Below are 22,800 nucleotides of genomic sequence, written 5' to 3'. Positions count from 1 at the left end.
ATGAGTCCGGCCCACTCTCGGACCCAGGAGCCCTGCCGCTCCCGGAGAACTCGCTGCCTCTAACTGCTTTGTTTATGTTTACTTGAGCATCAGAGAGGGTGTGATAGACCCACAACACTCTAGGATTTGTTAAAAATAAAAAAGCTTTCTTTTGATCTTTCTGATAGAAGTAGCCCAAATCTGTACAATGGCACATGAAAAACCAGATCTGCAAATTTTGGAGGAGGTTGTTATGGTTTGTGTCTAGATGTCTCCTGAAACCCTCGAGCAGTCATAAAGGTTTCACTGGGATTAAGGGTGATGGAATTAAGGGTAGGTGATTGTTAGATCAGTCAACTGATTGGATTGGTGCCATCCTAATCCCAGAAGTCTGGATAAGATGAAAAGGCAGAAAGAAGCTTGTCTCTCTGCTCTTCTCTCCTGCTGCTTTTGCTGTCTTCCACTGCCATGTACTGTTGCCCCTGTGCCATGTATCACCTTGCCTTGGAGCCAGCCAATTATAGACTGAAACCTCTACAAACTGAGCTAAATAAACCTTTTCCCCTTTAATTTTGAGTGTCAAGTATTTTGTCTCAGCAAGGAGAGAAGTAATTAAGACAGAGGTCAAAAGTGAATCATCAGATTACTCATATATTGCTGATGAAGATGACCCATTATGGTAAAATACATGCTTTCATAGCAGAAAAGTGGTGTGCGTCTATGATGATGATGACTTTGATGTTGGCCATGTGAGCCAAAGCTTCTATGACAGTAAAGTGGAGCTAGAATCACCTGACACAGACATAGGGAATGAAGACTTTCTTAATTCAGATGACAAAGAAAACAGCAATGTGAGTATATATTTGACTAGTCAAAATGTTGCAAAATGGCCATGCAACCAAATGGAACAATCCAATGTTAGAACTAGGTCTGAAAATATAGAGTGTCTTGGCAGGGATGAAACCTATTGGACAGAATGCTAGCAGTGCCATTCAATGTTGGAAACTGTTACAGACAAAATGCTACAAGATGTGAAATGCACAGAGGCTGAAATGCAACTAAAACATTCTGTGTGCACCAATAGACATATTTTAAAATGTATTTATTATGACACCTCAGTAACTAAATTGATAATATTTATATCCCTGTACTTAACAGGGATTTCTCATGATAATCACAGGAATGTAAAAGACTTGGAAAAGAGATGGATCAAACCATGGCATAAATATTTATGCCCTTGTACATATGAAGACTTATTATTCTTTCAATTTAGACATTTATCCTAGAACTCAGCCATCAGGTCCTTATTTGTACAGTAATAAACCGGATGATGTTGTGAACAGACTTGTTGCTCCCATCTCCCAAACAAATTGGAATGTGACATTTGAGAATTGGTTTACTAGTTTCCAACTGATACTACATTTGCTAACAGAGCTCAAGTTGACCAGCGCAGGAACTGTACACAGGAATAAAGAAGAAATTCCAAATGAAATGTTGCAATTTGAAAACATTGTGTAGTGAAATCTTTGGATTTTAGAAGGATGTAACATTGGCCTCCTATATGGTAAAGAAAAACAAACTAGTACTGCCAATGTCAACATTTCACCATGATGGGAATACTGACAGGGAAACTGCAACAAAACAGAAGGCTGAGATGGAAACTTTCTACAACAAAACTAAAGTTAGAGTAGCTATTGCTGATGAGTTATGAGTTATCTGTCATGTCATTTGAAACACAAAACATTGGCGACTGATTTTATTTTACTTGATCTTAAAGGTGTGGCATAAATAATTTGATAGTTTACAAAGAAAATAACAAGTAAAAAATATCACAGAGAAATTTTCTTAGAGGATTGAGACTGGAGCTCATAAGAGATCATTTATAGCAGAAGAAAAACAAATTTTGTTTCTGTCCAAAAAAATCATGGAACACACTGGTGAGCTGACAGGTGAATAGGCAGGTGTAACATCACAAAGAGGTACTACAACAACTGGAAAAAAAAATGTCAACCATGCCCTACAAAGAAGGACAGGAAAGCAAAACATACGTGCTGTCAGCATAAGTGATACTTGTGTATGGAATAGGTAGTTGTCATATGTGAAGACTGACTTAGGTGTGGCAGTTAAAGCAAAGATTATTTCTGTGGTGGACTTTTGTTTATGTTTACATCATAGTTCACATAGGCTTTTATTTTTGATGATACATTTTAGGATTGGTAAAGAAGTAAATAGCTGACAGGAAAATGCTGATGTCTATTCAAAGTACTCATTACGTATTTGATATTTTATTTTACTGTTATCTTATTTCCCTGCCATGTGCATGTTGTACAATATTGTAGGAAGCTCCTAACAAAACAGGAAGAGAGATGATAAGACTGCCACATAGGAAAGGAAAGCTAAGCACATATGATAACAGTGTAAGCGAGAGGTGTGCATGGAACATGCAGTTGTCATGTGTGAAGACTGCCTTAGGTGTCACAATTGAAGCAAAGCTAATTTTTGCTGTAGAATTCTATTAGTATTTTCATTGTAGTTCACACAGGAATTTATTTCTGATGTATCTTTTTGGTTTTGTAAGCAGGTACACAGCTGATGTGCAAATGCTGATGTCTATTCTATATGCACAATGCATATTAGGAATTCAGTACTTTACATTATTGATATTTCATGTTCCTTTTAATTACACACTGTATAATATAATAAGAACCTCCTGACAAAATAGTAAGACCAGTGAGGTGTCAAGTATGCCCTATAAAAAGGTCAGGAAAGCAAAGTAATTTGTGTGTGTGGAATATGTGTTGTCATGTGTGCAGAATGCCTTAGGTATGATAATTGAAGATTTTTTTGTAAAGTACTATTGGTATTTTCATTGTAGTTCATATAAGAATTTATTTGTTGTTCTTTTTTAGATTTTGTCTACAAAACGGTTAATGTTGAAAATTTTGATGCTTTTTTTATACACTCAATAAATATTAAAAATTCAATACCTTATTTTTGTGATCTTTTCCTGTTAAGTACTCATTGTTTAATGTTATTAAACTCATAAAATTAAAATTAGTAATTCATCAACACAAATATTCTAAAGAATAAATGTGGGTCTGACAGTCCATGTTTCTGTGCCTTTATGACAAAATTAGTGCTGTGCTCCTTTAATTTTATTTTAAGAAGGATCTCTGTGATTGCTAAGTTGTCCAGGCTGGGTTTGAACTTCTGATCCTCCTGCCTCAGCCTCCCAGAGTGCTGGGATTACAAGCAAACAAAAACTGGCTGGTCAGGGGCTTTCTAAATAAATACGAATACCCTTCTCTGCTGGTGGGTTCCTGTGCTGACCCTTCCCTTTTGGAACTCCTGACCCTTGTCACAATTTCTGTCTCCTTTACATTCTCTGCATAGTATTGGTTATTGTTAAGCACCAAATTATGCAATGAATAATGTGTGTCATCATGTCAATAATGCTGGTTTTTGGGGTACAAAATAAAGTTTTCTGGAATTTGCTATGCTATTAGGTACCAGTTTACAGTTAGTATGTGTATTCTGGAAAAAAAGGGCCAGTGGTAAGGAGTTCCTAAAGAGTTTATTAGGATATGTTCCCTAGATCCATGCAGCTATAGTAAAGGAATTATGACCACAGTGCAGTGAAATTGGAAATTAATGACAAAAGGAACTCCAAAAACTACATGAACACTTAGAAATTAAACAACAACTTCCTGAACAACCAATGGATCACAGATGAAATTAAAGAAGAAATTAAAAAATACTTACAAACAAATAAAAATGTAAATACAACTTATTGGAATCTGTGGGATACCATGAAACCAGTCCTCAGAGGGAAATTTATAATGGTGAGCTCACAGATAAGGAAAACAGAAAGAGAACAAATGAATAGCCTAATGCTCCACCTCAAACTTTTAGAAAACAAGTCAAACCCAAAGCCCAAAGAAGGGAGGAGATTATAAAGATCAGGGCAGAAATTAATGGAATTGGATGAAGCAAACCTTACAAAAAATAAATGAATTAAAGTGTTGGTTTTTAGAAAGAATAAATAAAATTGATAAACCCTAGACAACCTTATCAAAAAAAGAAAGGAAAGAACTCAGATTGATACAATATGGAATGAAAAGGATGAAATTACTACAGATTCTACAGAAATTCAGAAGATCATTAATACCTACTTTGAAAATGTTTACTCCCACAGGATAGAAAACTCAGAAGAAATGGACAGATTCCTAGACATGTACGAATTACCAAGGTTGAGTCAAGAACATATAAAAATGCTGAACAACCCAATATCAATTAATGAGATTGAAAGTGTGATTAAAAACTTACAAAGAAAAGCCCAGGCCATGATATATTCACAACAGAATTTTACAAGAAATTCAGAGAAGATTTAATACCAACACTCCTCAAACTCTTCAATGAAATTGAAAAGGAAGCAATTCTCCCTAACTTATTTCTGGAGGCAAGTATTATACTGATACCAAAACCTGAGAAAGACCCAGCGAAGAAAGAGAACTACAGATCAGTCTCGCTAATGAATATAGATGCAAAGATACTCAATAAAATACTAGCAAATAGAATGCAGCAAATCATTAAGAAAATCATACACAGATTTATTCCAGGAATGCAGGGATGGTTCAATATTTGCAAATCAATACGTGTTATACACCATATCAATAGAACCAAAGACAAAAACCATATGATCATCTCAATAGATGCACAAAAAGCTTTTAACCAAGTCCAATGTGTATTCATCATAAAAACTCTACAGAAAATAGGAATAGATGGTCTTTACCTCAACCTGATCAAAGCCCTCTATAACAAACCAACAGCCAACATCATACTAAATGGACAAAAATTGAAAGCTTTTCCTTTAAAATCAGGAACAAGACAAGGATGTGCACTGTCACCACTCCTGTTCAACATAGTTCTGGAACCATTAGCCAGAGCAATTAGACAAGAAAGAAGAATGAAAGGAATAAGGATAGGAAAGGAAGAAGTAAAACTATCACTATTTGCAGATGACATGATACTTTACATAGAACACCCCAAAAACTATACAAGAAGACTCCTTGAATTAATCAACAAATTCAGCAGTGTAGCTGGATACAAAGTCAACACCCAAAAATCAATAGCATTCCTATACACAAACAACAAACAGACTGAGAGAGAAATTAAGGAAATCATACCTTTCACAATAGCATCCAAGAAACTGAAATACTTAGGAATCAATCTAACAAAAGAGGTAAAAGATCTATTCAATAAAAACTACAGTACTCCAAAAAAAGAGATCAAAGAGGATTTCAATGAATGGAAAAATATTCCTTGCTCATGGATATGAAGAACCAACACTGTGAAAATGGCCATACTCAAAAATGGTTGTACAGATTCAATGCAATCCTAATTAAACTACCATTAGCATACCTCACAGATCTAGAGAAAACATTCCTAACATTCATCTGGAACCAGAAGAGACCCAGAACAGCAAAAGCAGTCCTGGGCAACAAGGACAAGTCAGGTGGAATCACAATCCCTGACCTGAAATTATACTGCAATGCTACTGTAATAAAATCGACCTGGCACTGGCTAAAAAAGAGACCAGAGGATCAATGGAACAGACTGGAAGAAACAGCCACAACCACAAACACACTCAGCCACCTCATCTTGACAGAGGAGCCAAACAAACTCACTGGAAGAAAACCTTTTTAATAAATGGTGCTGGAAAAATTGGCTTGCTACCTGCCAAAGACTGAAAATAGACCCAAGTCTATCACCATGCACCAAACTCAAGTCAAAATGGATTACAGATCTCAATATTCAAACAGAAACACTAAATCTTTTGGAAAAGAAAGTAGGCAAAAATCTTGAAGACATGGGGTAGGCAGAGAGTTCATGAACAAAAACCAAACTGAACTTGAAATACTTCAAAGAATCAACAACTGGGATCTCATCCTACTGAAAAGTTTCTGTACATCTAATGAAATCACCAGCAGAGTAAAAAGAAAACCCACAAATTGGAAAAAATTTTAGCTGACTGTCCCTCGGACAAAGGTCTTCTATCTAGAACGTTCAAAGAATTAAAAAACACCAGCCTCCCCCATTTAAAGACCCAACCCAAAAATGGGCATCTGAGATGAACACACACTTGTCAGATAAAGAAATACAAATGGCAAATAAATGAGAAAATGTTCAATATCATTAGTCATTTGAGAAATGCAAATTAAAACAACATTGAGATTCCACCTCATCCCAGTAAGAATGGCTATCATTAAGAAGTCAACCAGTAACAAATACTGGCAAGGCTGTGGAGAAATAGGAACTCTTCTCCACTGCTGGTGGGAATGCAGACTGGTAAAACCTCTGTGGAAATCAGTTTGGAGATTCCTCAGCAAACTAGGTCTAGAGGTCCTATTCAACCCAGCTATTCCCCTTCTGGGTATTTTCCCAGAAGATCTGAAAGCATCATATCACAGTGATATATGTGCACCCGTGTTTATAGTACTGCAATTTGTAATTGCTAAATTGTGGAAGCAACCCAAATGTCCATCCATTGAGGAATAAATAATAAAAAAATTGTAGTACTTTTATATAATGGAATATTACTGAGCTATAAAGAAAGATAAACTCAAGGTTTTATAGGTAAATGGTCACAAGTGGAGACCATACTCATAAGTGAAATAAATCAGACCTGCATGTGTAAGCATCATATTGTCTCACTAGTGTAAGACCTGAGAGAGTGAATAAAGACTAGGAGGTATGACAGACATTTTGAAACGAAAGGAAAATTCTCAAAAGTAAAGGGCAACTAGGGTGTGGGAAAAGAGAAGGGAAAGAAGGGGAAATAATGTAAGTATTTATATACAGAATAGCTAACATAGTTGTACTACTGTCTTCTATTGCTCTACAGAAAGGAACAGTTAATGATTACTTGCTTGATTAATCTTGTATGTCTCTATTTGTTTTCTTGAGAAACCACTTTGAAGACATCAATAAGTATTGCAACAACCATGGTTAATTTCCTCCAACTTTGTCTGTAACTCTGTTTTGTTCTGCAAGTATCGTTCTTATGCTATTTTATAAATGGATGTCTGTTTGTTAATATGTTTTCCTTCTTTCTTAAAATAAAAAAACAAAACAAACAAATAAAAATAGGAATTATGATCCCTTTAACTTATAGATACCAGAGGATAGTCATGAAATTTTGGACAGTCTCTTACTTCTGATCACAATAACCATTGGACTCATGAGTAAAGCCTTTAAAAAGCATGTTTTATATGCATAGGAATCATCTGAGAATCTTGCGCAAATGTAGTTCTGTCCTAGGAAGTCCGAGATGGCTTTCTGAACTCAGGCTCTTCATCTCTGGGAAGGCTAATGTTGCTGTTTGTCCTCGGACCATGCTTTGTGTAACAAGGTTTTGAAATACAGTCTAGAAAATTAAGCTGGAATTTCTGTGACATCTCCAACTATATTTTAAAGTTTCCAGAATGACAGATTTTCTGAGAGAAAATTTATAAATAACTAACTCAGTTCAACTTGGAAATTTGCAACGATTTCCTACACTTAAAAATAGTACATCTGATACTGGTCAGCTCCCCAAAACCACTTTTGAATGACCCCGTGGGTTACACTGCCTTAATTAACTTACAGCTTTATTTCTTTAGCCTTTCTCAGCTTGGGGAGGCCCTGACCCTAGCACGAGCCCCACTGCAGCTACTTTAGCAGCAGCTTTTAAAATGGAAGTATTCTGAGAGCATTGACAGTTCACAGGCTGTGCTTATGATGAGACCTTCACATTTATTGATTGTTACCCAGGTTAGCACTGTGCAGAGACCTTCTGCAAGGGCATTGGTTGGGATAGCTGGAAATGGAAAGGGCAGTGTTCAGCTAGAACTCTGCAAGTGAAACCTGGCATCTGCTTACATATGTTCAATCAGCTCTCTGAAATTGATGTTTGAAGATTCTTCTAACAAGATGGCCTTTGTTTTACAGGTCCTTTGCAGTCAGCATGATATCATATTTATGACACATGAAGGAGAGTTTGCTCACCACATTCAGGTAAAAGGATGGCACATGCGGCTTGCATGATAAGTAGGCCTAACTGGCAGATTATCACTGTATGAGGCAGGTTATCACTGTACGAGTAAGCTAAATTAAGGATTTAGCTTAATTACACCACTGGTGTAGTTCCCTAATGTGTCTCATACTCTTATTTCTGGGCTCAGACGGCCATGGTAGGGATCTCAGGGAACTGACACTTATGTGGGGAGTGTATACAAACTACCTATGACAGGCCCTGGAAACAAGCAGTAAAGAAACAAGGCCAGTCACTAGAAATGCCTTGTCAACTTCTACAGAGTTAATGGAGAATGACTACTATTGTTCATCTTTATTACCTTATCAGAAACTTTTTATCTTTTCAACATTTATGCAAATATGTGAATACTGAAGACTTCTAATTAAAGTCTTATCTCTGGCGCCTTATCTGAAACTGTCCTTCTAAATTTCCTTTGCATTTTCCTTTTAAATAAATGCATGCCTCACAACCTTGATTTGCCCAAATAGGTCACCAAGATTAATTTTCCATTAACTTTTATTGCTGCTGTTTCTTTCTAATCATCTTTTCTTAGAGGATTACACAGTCCCCATTGGGTCAGTGTACTCCTTAGGATAGAAGCTGTCTTTTTCTCTGGTGGTCTTTATAGAACTGACAGAGGTAGTATGATCTGTGATCTAGTGACTGAATCTGGTCTCATTAACTGAGCCAAAACATCAGTAGATAGACCTATATTAGAGTTCTGTTGCCTGTGGCAATTTCGTTACTGGGCTTGTTTCTTTGTTACCTAATTGATAATGAATCTCAGACTGCCTTGACAAAGGACTACAAACTGCCTGGCTTAAATGATAAACATTTATTCTCTCACAATTCTGGAGGGTAGAAGTCCCAAATCAAAGGGATAACAGGATTGATTCCTTCTTGGATCCTGAGGAAGAATCCATTTCAGGCCTACCTTCTAGATGCTTCCATCATCTAGCAGATGGTATCTTCTCCCTGTGTCTTTACATTGTCTTCTGTTTTGTGATGTCTATCTCTATATCCCGATTTTCCCTTTTTATAAGAGTACCATTCAGGTTGAGTTAGGGCCCGTGCTAATGACCTAATCTTAATTTAATCATCTGCAAGGACCGTGTTTCAAATTCACAGTTCTATGTATGGAAGATTAGGACTTCAGTATTTCCTAGGAGTACACAGTTCAGCTATAATGCTATCTATGGGACAGGGACCCATTTCTCTTGGTATTCCCTAAAAAAATCTAGCATGGTGCTTGCTGCTAAGTTGTTTAATGAGTGAATGGTAAAGCCCACAATGGTCATGGTCAAATTTAATTTGAAAAGGCAAAGTGCTGTAACCAGTGAAGGGCAGCTATTATTCTGGCTCTTAATCTCAAGTGAATTTTTACTTTCAGGATAGTCCAACTTAAACAATATCATAAATGTGATGAAACTTTTCCTTTAAAAGTAATAGCAAGTGGGAGATTTTGTTTAAATGAAAGGTACTGATCTGAGCAGTCCTACCTTTGCTAGCATAGCAGGCGGAACTGCCATTTTACATGCCTCTCCTATCAGTACATCGAGATATCTTCCCAGCGAATTCAATACCATTTAAATCATACTTAGGTGAGGCATTTTTCTTTTCCAGCTGTAACGTTTTGCACTTATTAAATTTAATATCTGTTCCCCAGCTTTAATCTGTAAATGGCTATCCTGAAATAGATCTGCCCTCATGGCATCTTTTCCTTTCTCTATGTATCCTTGGCTCAGAATTATTAGAAGTTATCTTTCAAGGGCTGAAATTTGGCTGTTGATAAAATGTTAAGACACTGGTAGCACTTGAAGGACTACTTTTTTAGAGATCTTTATTTGGGAAACTTTTATCCTATTGGGTCAGTGCTTTCTGTCCAAGTCTATAGTTACTTCCAGGAAAGAAATACCTTTTTAATATGAAGAAGAACCTTCTGATAAGAGGAACCAAGTCCAGTAGCAGATTCGCCCCCCTGGAATGAGATGGGCAGTGTAGTAGCCATATGGGGTCTTTACAGCCCCTGGGTTAGTCCTCTGCAGAACTTCCCTAATTTGGGAGGCCAGGGTCTTGGTATTGAGTGTGGGGCTCAGGCCCAGGCCTACTGGAAGTCTGTGTTGGAGGCTGGTTGGAATTGTTTATTTTCAGGCTGCCCCAGTCCCACAGAGCTTTTCCTGTGACTGTAGGCTGTCCCACAGCCAAGTGACAATATGGGCTCTGACAGTACTGGATTTATAAGATGATGACAAGCAGTAGAACGTAAAAATAAAAATAAAAATTCATTTTAGCGTTTTTCACACTGACATTAGTCCTAAGAAAATTGGTAAATCAAGAGACAGATATTTACAGTGTGTGTGATGTATGCAGGCACAGTTCCACCAAATGCCATGTGTGGATGTATAACTTCATCCAGGTGTTGCCACAACGTACTTTTCTACTCCATGTTATTGAAGAGCTCAGTTAGAGGTCTTCTGCAGCCTCCCATGCACACTCTCCCATGCACACCTCTCCTTCATTTGTGCGAATGTCTGTAGGGCTTCATTAAAATTAAAACAATTAGTTTGTTTTGGTCACACAATGATCACATCAGAGTGATGGTAGAATCACCCTCCATTGCCTGCAGGTGGAGCCCAGGAAGCAATTATGTTCTGGTAATTAAACTGTCCTGAGCTGGCAAGTGAAGTACTCCACAATGAACGCTACTTGGTAATACCTGAGTGAGTCTTATTTTAATAACTAAGTTATTTTATGTGTACCTAACACTCCTCTATTATTAACGAGAAAATAACCCAGAAAATATCAGTAACTGTGAGCAACAAAAACTTAGCTTATTGTTGTTGCCTAGTCTTTTCTTTGCAACTATTTTGCGTTTTTCAGTATCTCAGTTTTATGTTTCTGAGAGCTTAGATGTAAGACTTTCATGGAATTGGTAATAATACGTTCATTATTAAACTCTGATTTTAAAAAGTAAGAAATCATTGTATATCTGTTTAGTTGTTAATTAACATGGGAATTTTTAATCTCTTAGAGTGTATTTATGATATGGGAAGAACTTTAATTGAACATGATACTTTGAAGATTCTATCAAATCTTTTCAGGGAATGTTTTCATATAACAAGCTAAAATAGGAATTTAAGTGTTTGCATTCTCCAAGTCCTCCCTCTGCCGTACTCTGCTTCCTTTTTTGTTTCATTTATCAAAAGCTTGGCATTTTCCTCTATTGGTTGTGTCTTCTACATTGGGTTTTCACAAAGCTCAATCAAGTGTTTGTAATTCTTTCATTTTTTTATTCTCCTTTTTTTTTGTATCGGGAAGGACGTTGCACAGGTGTTGTGCCACTGAGCTGTATCCCTGGCTGTACTCTTCTTTTCCTTTTCATCTATAACTAGCCTTTCTTCTTGCCTTTCTCTTCTTTTCCACTTGTCTGTTCATTCATTCATTCATTCATTCAGTCATTCATAGTCTTTTACCATGTGCCAAAAATTGCTCTGGAGAAAATGTTAAGTATAGTATAATTTAGAGGGAGACAATCATGCAAAAATTACTGCTATGATGAAGCCATATACCACCCGTACTTTTCATGCCGGAAACAGGACTACTAGATTGGCTTGAGGGACTTAGGAAGTGCTTTAGAGACAAAACAGTATTTGAATGGAGATTGGAAGGATTGGAAAGGTGAACACAAAGTGAATCAGCTTGGTGGACAGAGAACATGTGGAGAAGACAGGATGTGTGGTAGGGCAGAGTGTGTGTACTCCAGGTTAGTGCAGCGCTGCTAGAGCATACTGTGGGAAGAGGGATGTGGGATGGATGAGGCTCCGGAGGAAGGCAGACATTGATCTCAGAGGTACTTTTACACATCTCTGAACTTTCCTTTCCATGGCATGCCTATGAAGAGCATCTAGCCACCTTCAGTTCATCTTGCACACTGCAAGGAGAATGACTAAGTTAAGAAGTACATATATCCTGCAAATCTCTTGACATGTTATACTCGCTGTCACTTACTGCTTCCCCTTTTATTTATTGCTTTAAATAATTTTCTGCTTCTGTTTACGTCTTTAAATAATTTTCTCAGCTAAATTTTTCTGCTTTGTTTCTTGCCCACTATTCACTACATCTCTCTCTTCATTTCCATTTCCAAAATCCTCCCTGAGATTCATATCCTTTATGAAAACTTTATGCGTGAGTGACTTACCCTTTTCTGACCTCCAGCAGAACTTTCAATGGACTCCTCATGATACAATTTTTGCATACTTCTTTGTATTATACATTATTTTTATAACCAGAAAGATGCCCATATGTTGCAGGAAAGGGCTGTATAAGCATCATGGACCTGTTTATGCTGAAAGTGCAGCTTCTCATGTGTAATAGACACCACATTGACTTTCGTTAAAAGACTGGAGGGAAGCAGAGTGCCTGTAATTTGTAAGGCTGTTGCAGAGGTGGAACTGAGGGATTGATTAATTGTCATATGAAAGAGGCAGTGGTTAATGTAATATCCAGATGAAACTCTTGCAGAACAGAATCATTGTCAGTGAAGGCTGAAAGATCACATTAAACAAAAGGCAGACTTAGGTATGGAAAAGAGTTGCAGTTTAACTGAAAAAGTCAGTGAAACTACACTAAGGTTTTAACATGGGAAGAAGGCACTTAGAAAGCCAGTAAGCCATATGTGCTTATCTTCGACAGTGAGTGACAAATGGCCTAACAGGTAAAAACACCTATATTGCATTAAGATGCTTTGCATCATTACATGAAATGACCTCCGGAAAACGTGATTCAATTTAAGATGTCTCAGTTTCAGATCTGGAGACAATCATAGATTCAGAAATATATTTATGAAACTCTGTTGCCGCTGAGCTCAAAAGACCAAATGCTATTACTCGTGATTTTGAAAAGGGTAAACATGAATAACTGAAAGGAGATGTTGATTAAAGAAGTAATATGAACAGGAATAATGGAATTAAAGTAATTGAGGCAATATTGGGCCTAATGGACCTTGTTCTCTTAATGCTTTTCCTCTGGTTTGTATTGAGTTGGCTCGAGAGTTGATTGGACTGTGTGCACCAAAAGAGGGAGACATGATGGAGGAGTTAGTACTGCTGTTTATAAAGAAATCAATCTGTTGTTCTTAAGGAAGAACATCAATCAGTTGTGAAATAAGTTACATGGAGTTTTTATATTTGGCTTCTCAGATAATGAAAAAAATGATGAGACAAGACTGTGTGCCTTGTGTGTAGTAGATGCTCACTAAGTATTTCTTGGATCGAAAACTAAAAGGTATCAAAGATTTAATTTAGCAACTGTATCAGCATACATCCTCTTATTAGTACTTACTTTGTTCTGTTCCTTTTACTTGACTGACTGTGTAGTACTGTAAATGTAAAGTATGCAATTTTATTGATTCTTGCTCTGAAGTGAGCTCTCAAATTTCTACCATCAGGCAGGCCAGGGCAGCTTTGTATGACCTTCGGATTCTGGATTGTTTAGTGTTTTAACAGTTTCATTTCTTTTTTGGTGATCAGACTTTTTGCCCCATACAGAAGTAGCAGAATATAATTTTTGAAGTATAACTTTATTGACAAACTCCCTTTCAGAAAACCTAAGTGTTTTCTCTTTATCTACAAATTACAAGCTTACTGTATTTTAGAGTTCATTCCCTACTATATTGCTGTCAAGAATGCATTCAGACTTCTGCTGCCCAGCCACACTTCACTTCCACCTGTCCCTACCCAGACCCTATGGGGATGACGATTTATTGCTTCATTCTATCATTCAGTTTTTGAATATATGCAATGTTTTACTTGGAATCCTTGTTCGCATACGTATATCCATCCAACTACAGCCAGTTCTGCTTCATGCAACAGTGATATTTTATCAAAGTATGTTACAAAAGCAGTCATTTCAGTGGGCTAAATGATAATTGAAGATGCACAATACCAAAGTTGACTTATCTGTGGTTGTTTCAATAATAGTGGTTTTTTAATCTCTGTGAGAGTATAACTTTAAAATCTGAACACCACTGAAAAATGCATTTTACTATATCTTTTCATAAGATTGGAGCAAACTTAAGTATTTTGAAAAATTCAACATTTTGATGATCCAGTATGAGAAATAGAAAGTAAACACTTAAAGCAGCCATGTTGTGAATTGAGAGTTTTTCCTTTATGCTGGCGGCCCAGTGTGTATAAAGGTTCTGACTCCCCAGTCAACTGATCACAATGTCTAGGACACAGAGAAATGTGCCAGAGATGCTTGCAAGAGTTATTTTAAAAAACTGACTGAAAAAGAAATATTTTCTCCATTGAGTTTCCTATTAGCATTTCATTTCTTTTCCTGGTGGTTTTTCTCTCTGAATACCCTCTTTTAGGTTTGTTACTGATGCAAAGATCCTTTTAATAGTTAAGCTTTTGAGAATTTTAAGAATCTGTTCTTAAATAAGGGTGTGTTTTTGTTTCCCAAAAATGATCAACACATTGTTAGGGCAACGAGAGTACTAGTGTATAAGAGCATGTGATTATTAAATTCAGTTTCACCTGATCCCCAAGTTATTATTTTTTCCTACTTTGTGTTTTTCTTGAACACTGAACCTTTGTCTCAGTGTTGAAAATTTGAAAAAAAAAAAGAGAAGAATAAAAAGACAACTGAGTAATCCCAATTTCAATATCAGTGCAAAAGAGTGAGTGTTTGATAGGTTTAAGGTTAAAGATGCATGTCTATGTTAGTTCCTGACCCTGCTGAGATTTCATTAAAATGACATTTGGAGGATGTTTCTTAAAAGGGACACAACTATAAGAGCAAAGAAATGAGACAAGGGCAGCAGTGTTTTGGAAGCTACAATATGGATGGATGAGCGGTAACTTACTTAGGCACCTGAGAAAAGTAGACTTTTACTCTGACAAAGATGAAAACAAAAAGCAGTTCTCTTTGCACTGATGAGAGCTACAAAAGGTTAGGAACAAGAGCGCCTGGAAGAGAAGATGAAGATACGATTAAGATTTTGAATACTGAGTGAAAGTTCAGATTGGCTCCAAAGCTTTATACAAGCAAGTAGCTGTTGCTCTTTTTCTGCTCCAAAAGAGGAAATGGATTTTTCTGTCTTGTTTTTTTTTTTTGTTTGTTTGTTTTTTGTTTTTTTCCCGGTACCAAGAATTGAACTCATGACCTTGTGCTTGCCAGGCAGGCGGTCTGCTGCTGAGCTAAATCCCCAGCCCCTTGTCTTTTCTTTAGAAATAATAAAACAGAAGTTTTCTTGACTGGATTGTGGTAAAAGTGGTATAATATATACTCTTTAAATCTGGTAGATTGTGTTGATTTACAAAGTTGTGAAAAACCAAAGCACCTTATTCTTCTTGCTGTTGGCCTGTTGGCACCCAGAATGAAACTGTACCTGTAGAAGACCAGGAGATTTCCCTGGGGGTCTAACCTAAAAAAATGAACCTCAAAGATACCGATACCAGAGCTTTCCAAATGAAAGGCTTGGCTAGAGCAACCCTAAAATAAATCCACATAATCCTTTCCCTACTCCAAACTTTCCTGTTGACTTTCTAGTCCCTGGCTCCTAAGGAGCAGGAGACAACCAAGGGTCATCAGAAGTTTAGGGTGCTGTCATGAGAAGCAGAAACTAAAGCAGACAGAAAGAAAAACTTTAAAGTTGTGCAGCTTTTTGCATTTATTGTGAAATTTTAATTTTATAATAAATGAAATTTCACAATTTTCATTTATTGTGATCAAATAAATGAAAGAGTAAAGCAATGGAAAGAAAGATGCACAAACCCGGAGATAGGACTGACATGAGAGATGGATGGAAAGAATCTTTAAATTAAAAGTAAAAGAGATCTGAAAATACTAACTGTGCAGCGGAACTAGTGACTAACTGATCTAAATTGGAGTAGGTAGGGAGACTTAAGGGAGATTTCAGGGTGATCATTGGAAAACACCTAGTATGTGTCTGCTGAGAGGAGATTTAGAAATCTAAACTGGAAGAGGGTGGGATGAACTCAAATGGAAGCGCTTTGGGTATGGTATCAGGATAAGTACCTGGGAAAGTAACCCAAATTAAATGTAACAATTAACGTCTCAGAGAACCGTAGTAATTCAGAATAGGAAATGTAACCATAGAACACTACACACCTCAGCACCATTAGTCTCTCTGAAGCTTTTATGGTGTAAACATGTATATTTGATAATACCAAAATTTGGCACAGTTCTTTGAGGATGTGAACATGAGGCATATACATGTATATGAGAGGAATAAAACCTAATCCGCAACTACACTAGAAGGTCAAAGCCTAAAACTGAAAAAGCCAAGAAGTAATAATAACAACATATTATTTAAATCAGTATGTCTGAATTTTTGCCTTACTATGGTACATACAGAAACTGATAACACTGTAGGAAACTTGAAACAGCTATCGGAGAAATAATAAATACACGTAAAACTTCCAAATAAAACTAAGAATTTTAAGTGAGAAACCTGGGCTTGATTTCATGAATATAACTTTTAAAATACTGCTTCTATGCCTGGAATGGCTGAACACAGTTCTTGATCAAGGTTTCGGAGAGTCTATCTTTGAATTCTTGTGGGACACTTTGGTGGTTTGGGTCTTAAACTTCCCTCAGAGACTCACATGCTGAAAGCTCGGTACCTGGCCACCAGTGCTCCTGGGAGGCAGTGGAGCTGTATGAGGCAGGCCCAGTAGGAAGAAGTCCAGTCACTGGGGACCAAAAATTACTCCACCGCATGGAATACTGGGGTCCTGGGCCCTGCTCTCCCTGTGCCTGTCAGGTGTCATGAGCTGAACAGCCTGCCTTCTTGTAAACTCCCACCCCGATGTACTGTGTTGCCACAGGGTCAGAGGGACAGTGCCCAGTGACCATGGACTAAAACTTCTGAAACCAAGCCAGAATAAATCCTCCCTCCTTTTATTACCTCAGGTATTTTGTTTTATGAAAGCAAACCAAATGTAATCAATGTCAGTGAGGGACCATACAAATAGTGTTTAATAAAAAAATTATTTTAAGCCATTTTACCAGTATTCCAAATTCTATAACAGTTAAAATTATTTAAAAATTTAATGGTATTAGTTTTCTTTCTTTGTTAGACAAATGCAGTACTCTGATAATTCCAATAGTTTTCAAATCCAGTTGAGAAGTTCACCTATGAAGTAATTAAAAAGAGCACATTATACCCAAAAGGAAAGAAGTATCTGACACCCAAAGGAACAGTGTTTTGGCAGCTGCTACCTGTTCCCTCTACTTCCCACTTTTCTAGAGGCCTGCCTTCAACTAGCTGGAAGACAGACCCCTCCAGCAGCTATGTGGGCAGCATCTCCCCAAGGTACAGTGGGGCTTTCTGTCTGAGTGTCCTTAGCATTTCTGTGGCTCTTAGCAGTGAGAACCAGGTGTTGTGACCTTGGAGAAACTGATGGCCGGGTGATCACTCATAGCAGACCTGGAACTGAGTTATACCAGAGTAATGTAGTAGTTCTATCAGTTGGAAAGCTCTGACTTGCAGATGTGGAAGCAAATTTCAGAATAATTACTCAAAGAATTGAAGCAATTACCTCTAGTGCTAAATACTATTTAACATTTGAGGCTGTGTCACTAGTAAATTGGTTTAAATACAAACTAATATTTAAAATATCTGTTACGTGTTCGTATAAGGTCTTCTTGACCTTTTTGCCTTATGAGGACATATGAGAGAGCAGTTTGCAACTCTGTTTTGATGAGTAAAATACAAAACGTATACAGTTGTGGACACAGTTTACTTCTTTTTTTTTTTATTTTAAGGATAAAAGGAGGGAAACATTAACAGACATACAACATTTTACAACATATCACAAGCACAATACAGACAATACAGAGTTACAAACAAAGTGGTAGGGAATTAACAATGGTGGTTGTATTACATATTGATATCTTCAAAGTGGCTTCTCATGAAAACAGATATAGACATGCAATACTGGTCAACCAAAGACTCATTGACAGTTTCTTTCAGCATAGAAACAGCAGATAGAAGAACAACCATGTTATCTATCCTGTATATACATACATACAAAATTTCTCCTTCTTTCCCTTCTCTTTTCCCACATCCCAGAAGCCCTTTACTCTTCGGTGGTTTCCTATCATTTCACAGTGTCTATCATACCTCCGAGTTTAAATTAACTCTTTCAAGTTTTACACTAGTGACACAATGCGGTGCTTGCACATGTATGTTTGATTTATTTCACTTATGACTATGGTCTCTAGTTGTGACCATTTAAATATAAAGGCCTCGAGTTTATCTTTCTTTACAGCTGAGTAATATTCCATTATATAAAAGTACCATAATTTTCTTATCCAATCCTCAGTGGATGGACATTTGGGTTGCTTCCACATTTTAGCAATTACAAATTGTGCTGCTATGAACATAGGTGCACATATATCACTGTGATATGATGTTTTTAGATCTTCTGGGAAAATACCCAGCAGGGGGATAGCTGGGTTGAATGGGACCTCTAAACCTAGTTTTCGGAGGAATCTCCAAACTGATTTCCACAGTGGTTTCACCAGTCTGCATTCCCACCAGCAGTGGAGAAGGGTTCCTATTTCTCCACAGCCTCGCCAGCATTTGTTATTGGTTGATTTCTTAATGCTAGCCATTGTTACTGGGGTAAGGTGGAATCTTAGTGTTGTTTTAATTTGCATTTCTCGAATGACTAATGATGTTGAACATTTTCTCATATATTTATTTGCCGTTTGTATCTCCTTGTCTGAGAAATGTGTGTTCATCTCAGCTGCCCATTTTTGGATTGGGTCTTTGAATTTGGAGGGGCTGAAATTTTTTAATTCTTTATATGTTCTAGATAGAAGCCCTTTGTCTGAGGGACAATCAGCTAAAATTTTTTCCAAGTTTGTTGGTTTTCTTTTGACTCTGCTGGTGATTTCTTTAGATGTGTAGAAACTTTTCAGTAGGATGAGATCCCAGTTGTTGATTCTTTCAAGTGTTTCACGTGCAATTTGGTTTTTATTCATGAACTCTCTGCCTACCCCTATGTCTTCGAGGTTTTTACCTACTTTCTCTTCCAATAGATTTAGTGTTTCTGGTTTAATATTGAGATCTGTGAACCATTTTGACTTGAGTTTGGTGCATGGTGATAGGCTTGGGTCTATTTTCAGTTTTTGGCAGGTATTGAGCCAATTTTTCCAGCACCATTTATTAAAGAGGCTATCATTCTTCCAGTGAGTTTGATTGGCCCCTTTATCAAAGATTAGGTGGTTGAGTGTGTTTTTGGTTGTGTCTGTTTACTTCTTAAATGAAGAGGCTAATCAGTTTGTGGATTATCAAATGACCTCTTCTCTCTCAGTGATGAAGATAAAAAGACAGCAAACTTTATTTTTCAACAGAAGAATAGAGAAATTGGAACAAAATTTTTGTGTTGTCTCTTTAACATCCTGCTACAGAAATTATTAATAATGTTTTAGGAGAAAAGTTAGAAAACTGATAGCTACTCTTTTATTAAATCAGCCAGAAAAGAAGAAAGACACTTGAAAGTACATAGTGAGCACACTCGTCCTGCATGGAGGGGACTGGGAGCACGGCCTATTTGGCGCCTTCCAGATTGGAGCTGAAATTGGAAACAATGATGCTTTAAATTGGTGCTCAGCTAATGGGCTTGCTGATTTGTTCTCATTTTTCAGTCTTCTAGTATGTCCTTGAAGTCCTCAAAGAGGTTTTATACTTTCAGCCTGAAGTCTCTGTGCTTCATTTTTCCTTTGTTCTTCAACTCTTACATTGCCTTACCCTGTTTCATCTCTGGAGAGGTTTGGAATAATGCATGGTATACACCAAATAATTGGGATGAAGCCTGTGACATGTCCTGATGATGTTAACCACTCAAAATTCTAGGAAATAGTTCTCGCTTGCATTAGCAGAAGATTAATTTAGATTAACTTTGAAGTCTTAATTTTTAAAACCTTTACATTTTTACCAGTGATGATTGAAAAACATTGGTATTCTTTTGTCTGCATTACTGATTACAATTGCAAATAGTACTAGAATGGCTTCTCACTATTCCATAAGGAGTAAACTATTATTTTACCCATTTAATGGCTATTAAATATTTTTAAAATAATCTTCCAAAAGTATATTTATAACTATATGAAACATATGCATAAATCACAATGGGAAATGTATTCTGATATGCATGGATAGTAATATTTGCTTAGATACATTTATACTGTGATAGCTTCCCAGACATTTGATATTTTTGAGAGGTTTCTCATTTGAGACATCACTAAAAGAGGTAAATATAGGGGTGCTTTCAAATAAAGTCAAGATAATGATTTATTCAGGTAGTTTTGCATATTTTGCTCCAGGATTTGCTGAATATGAGCCCCAAACCTTATGGTCTGAAATAGGAATGGTGGAAAACCCTGATAAACTGGCCATTTTGGAGGTGGGATCAAAGAAACTCACTAACCTTTAAATTTTCCCAATGAAAAAACAAACAGATGTCATTTTTTTCATGTTAAGGGATATGTGTTCAGAGTGGAGAGTCAAAAGAAGGACAGTGTCCTGAAAGGTGAGGGTTTGCCCCACTGTGGTGGGTAGTGGGGGTACAGGCAGGGGAAGGTGGAGGAAGAGGGGAGGCAGCTAGGACCTTGTAAATATGGGGAAGAAATTCAATTTAAAGAGAAATGTTTGAAACATTTGGCAACAATTGACATGATCAAAAATTACATTTAGGAGAGAGTATTCTTGCTGTAGACTATCGAGGGTATCAGAGAGGAGAGCTTCTGGCACATGATAAGTAAAACTGCAGAAGAGGGAGAATGGGAAGGATTTGACTGGTGACAAGATTGAAAGAGAAAACAGGGGTAAAAGGAGTTGTAGATAGCTGAGGTCAAGGTTGGATTGCTGCATCTGAGAGTATAGTAACTCCCATTTCCATCAGTCCAAAAAATTTTTTAAGAAGCAAAGCAACCAGAAATTATCTAGCAGATATCCAGCTGCTTTCTGGAATAAGCCAGTTTTCTCAGCTTACAATTTGTGGAACAGCAGGCAAAAAATAGACCTGTTGTAAGTGGGTCAGTTCTATATGGGATGTGCTATTACCTATTTTCTTGCTCCTCCTGCTCCTGGAAGATGCCCTTGACAGCAGTAAATAAAGGAGTGTAATGGGAATTAGAGGTTGGGGAAAGAAGCCCAGGTCTGGAGAGCATTTCCGCACAAATATAATCAGATCTGGTGTGTGGATAAGCATTCCATCACAGAGTGAGGACGGGAGGAGTAGAGTCTTGGAAGCAGATATTGTGAGCTGCTTTGTGGCAAGGCTTGGGACAAAAGACAGAGTGGTTGAACTGGCCTTAGGCTCATAAAATGGTTTGCTCTAAACTTCACATGGGATTTGTGTCATTAGAGCAAACTGTCTGGTTTTTTATCTAAAGCTGTAAGTGAGGGGACAGTTTGATTCCTTGCAACAAGCACCCACAGCATAAATATGGCAGGGTGAGCTTCCAAACCATGCCTGAGCAGGTATTCAACTACCAAGAGGGTTTTCAGGAGCCTCTCCTCTTTTGCAAATATAGTTCACCCAATTCTTCTCAGAGTTGACTGAAATTCTTTTTTTTTTTATTTTAAAGAAAAAAAAAAACAAATAGCAAAATAATAGCAACAAAGTATCAGGAAAAAAGTTCAATCTAAAGTGAAGGAGTTATTTTAAAAAGAAGACATTAAGTTTTACATTCCAGTACCTACCCCCTATGTTCACACTGGGGCCGTAATTCATATGTCTTGTGGCCAGGTGGCTTGAAGCACTGGTGACATATACATGACTGTCCCATTGGGCAGGTTTTTTTTTTTTTAATTGATTTTATTAGTAAAAAAAAACAATAAAAATGATTCGATTCATTTGTACCACCAGTGGGACAGTCATGCATACACAACTGGTAGTTCAAGCCAGCAGGAGAGTGTTAAAAGATCAATTTTAAGCAATTGATTCATATAAATGGGGGAGGAGTGAACAAGTCCGAAACACATAGGCCAAGCTGATAGGGTGGAAACTCAGGCAGGAGTTGATGTTGCCTTGAGTGTGAAATCTGTATGCAGGTTGGCAAGCTGGAAAGTTAGACAGGACTTCCATATTAAAATCCTGAGGCAAAATCTCTTCTTTGGGAAACCCAATTTTTTTTAAGAGTTTCAGCTATTTAGATGAGGCCCATCCACATTATCAGCAATCATTTCCTTTACCTAAAATCAAGTGATTATAGATGTTAATGACATCCTGAAAATACCTACACAGCAACATTCACCTGGGTGTTGGACCTAGCAACTGAGCACACAGTATAGCCAAGTTGATACAAATTTTATCACCCCAGATATCTTATTTTTACTGTAGTGAAAGAGCAGTGTCCATTATATTTTGCTCCTTTACCTCAATGCTATGATTTTTACAACAGAATAAAGATTCTGCTAGTGATATAGTGGTGGTAGTTTTAGTGGTGCTTTCATTTTTCTTAAATTATTAAATAAAATAATTTGTTAAGAGCTGGGCAGTGTTAGTACCTTACCTCTGTTCCACACAGTGCCAAATAGATATGCCCGATTTACCTGGCAACTGGGCTGAGCGTGGGTTATACATATTTTGGTTGAGCTAGACAGTGGTGGTGAACCTATGGCGTGTGTGTTTTGCTTTAAGATAAAAGATGTTATTGTATGAGTTGTTTTTCTAAACTGAAACTTCAATTCCAGGTATAGCTGG

The 22,800-nt window shown here is 37.2% G+C and overlaps 1 protein-coding gene across 5 annotated transcripts in view; it reads left to right on the top strand.

Moving 5' to 3' along the window:
* Positions 1-22,800, top strand: part of Enox1 (ecto-NOX disulfide-thiol exchanger 1) — a 552,470-nt gene that overhangs the window by 110,704 nt on the left and 418,966 nt on the right. For 4 of the 5 annotated variants that reach the window (XM_013506967.1, XM_013506965.1, XM_013506964.1 and 1 more), the window contains 2 exons: positions 7,969-8,034; positions 10,680-10,773. The gene's annotated coding sequence lies outside the window, so the exon portion shown is untranslated. The remainder of the gene's footprint in view (positions 1-7,968; positions 8,035-10,679; positions 10,774-22,800) is intronic. The other variant, XM_005409058.2, reaches the window with a different exon arrangement.

The sequence above is a fragment of the Chinchilla lanigera genome, unplaced genomic scaffold, assembly GCF_000276665.1.
Source record: "Chinchilla lanigera isolate Chin_1 unplaced genomic scaffold, ChiLan1.0 scaffold00117, whole genome shotgun sequence".
NCBI classification, from domain to species: Eukaryota; Metazoa; Chordata; class Mammalia; order Rodentia; family Chinchillidae; genus Chinchilla; species Chinchilla lanigera.
Note: the sequence above shows the minus strand (reverse complement) of the source record. Positions and strands in the feature narration are given on the sequence as shown.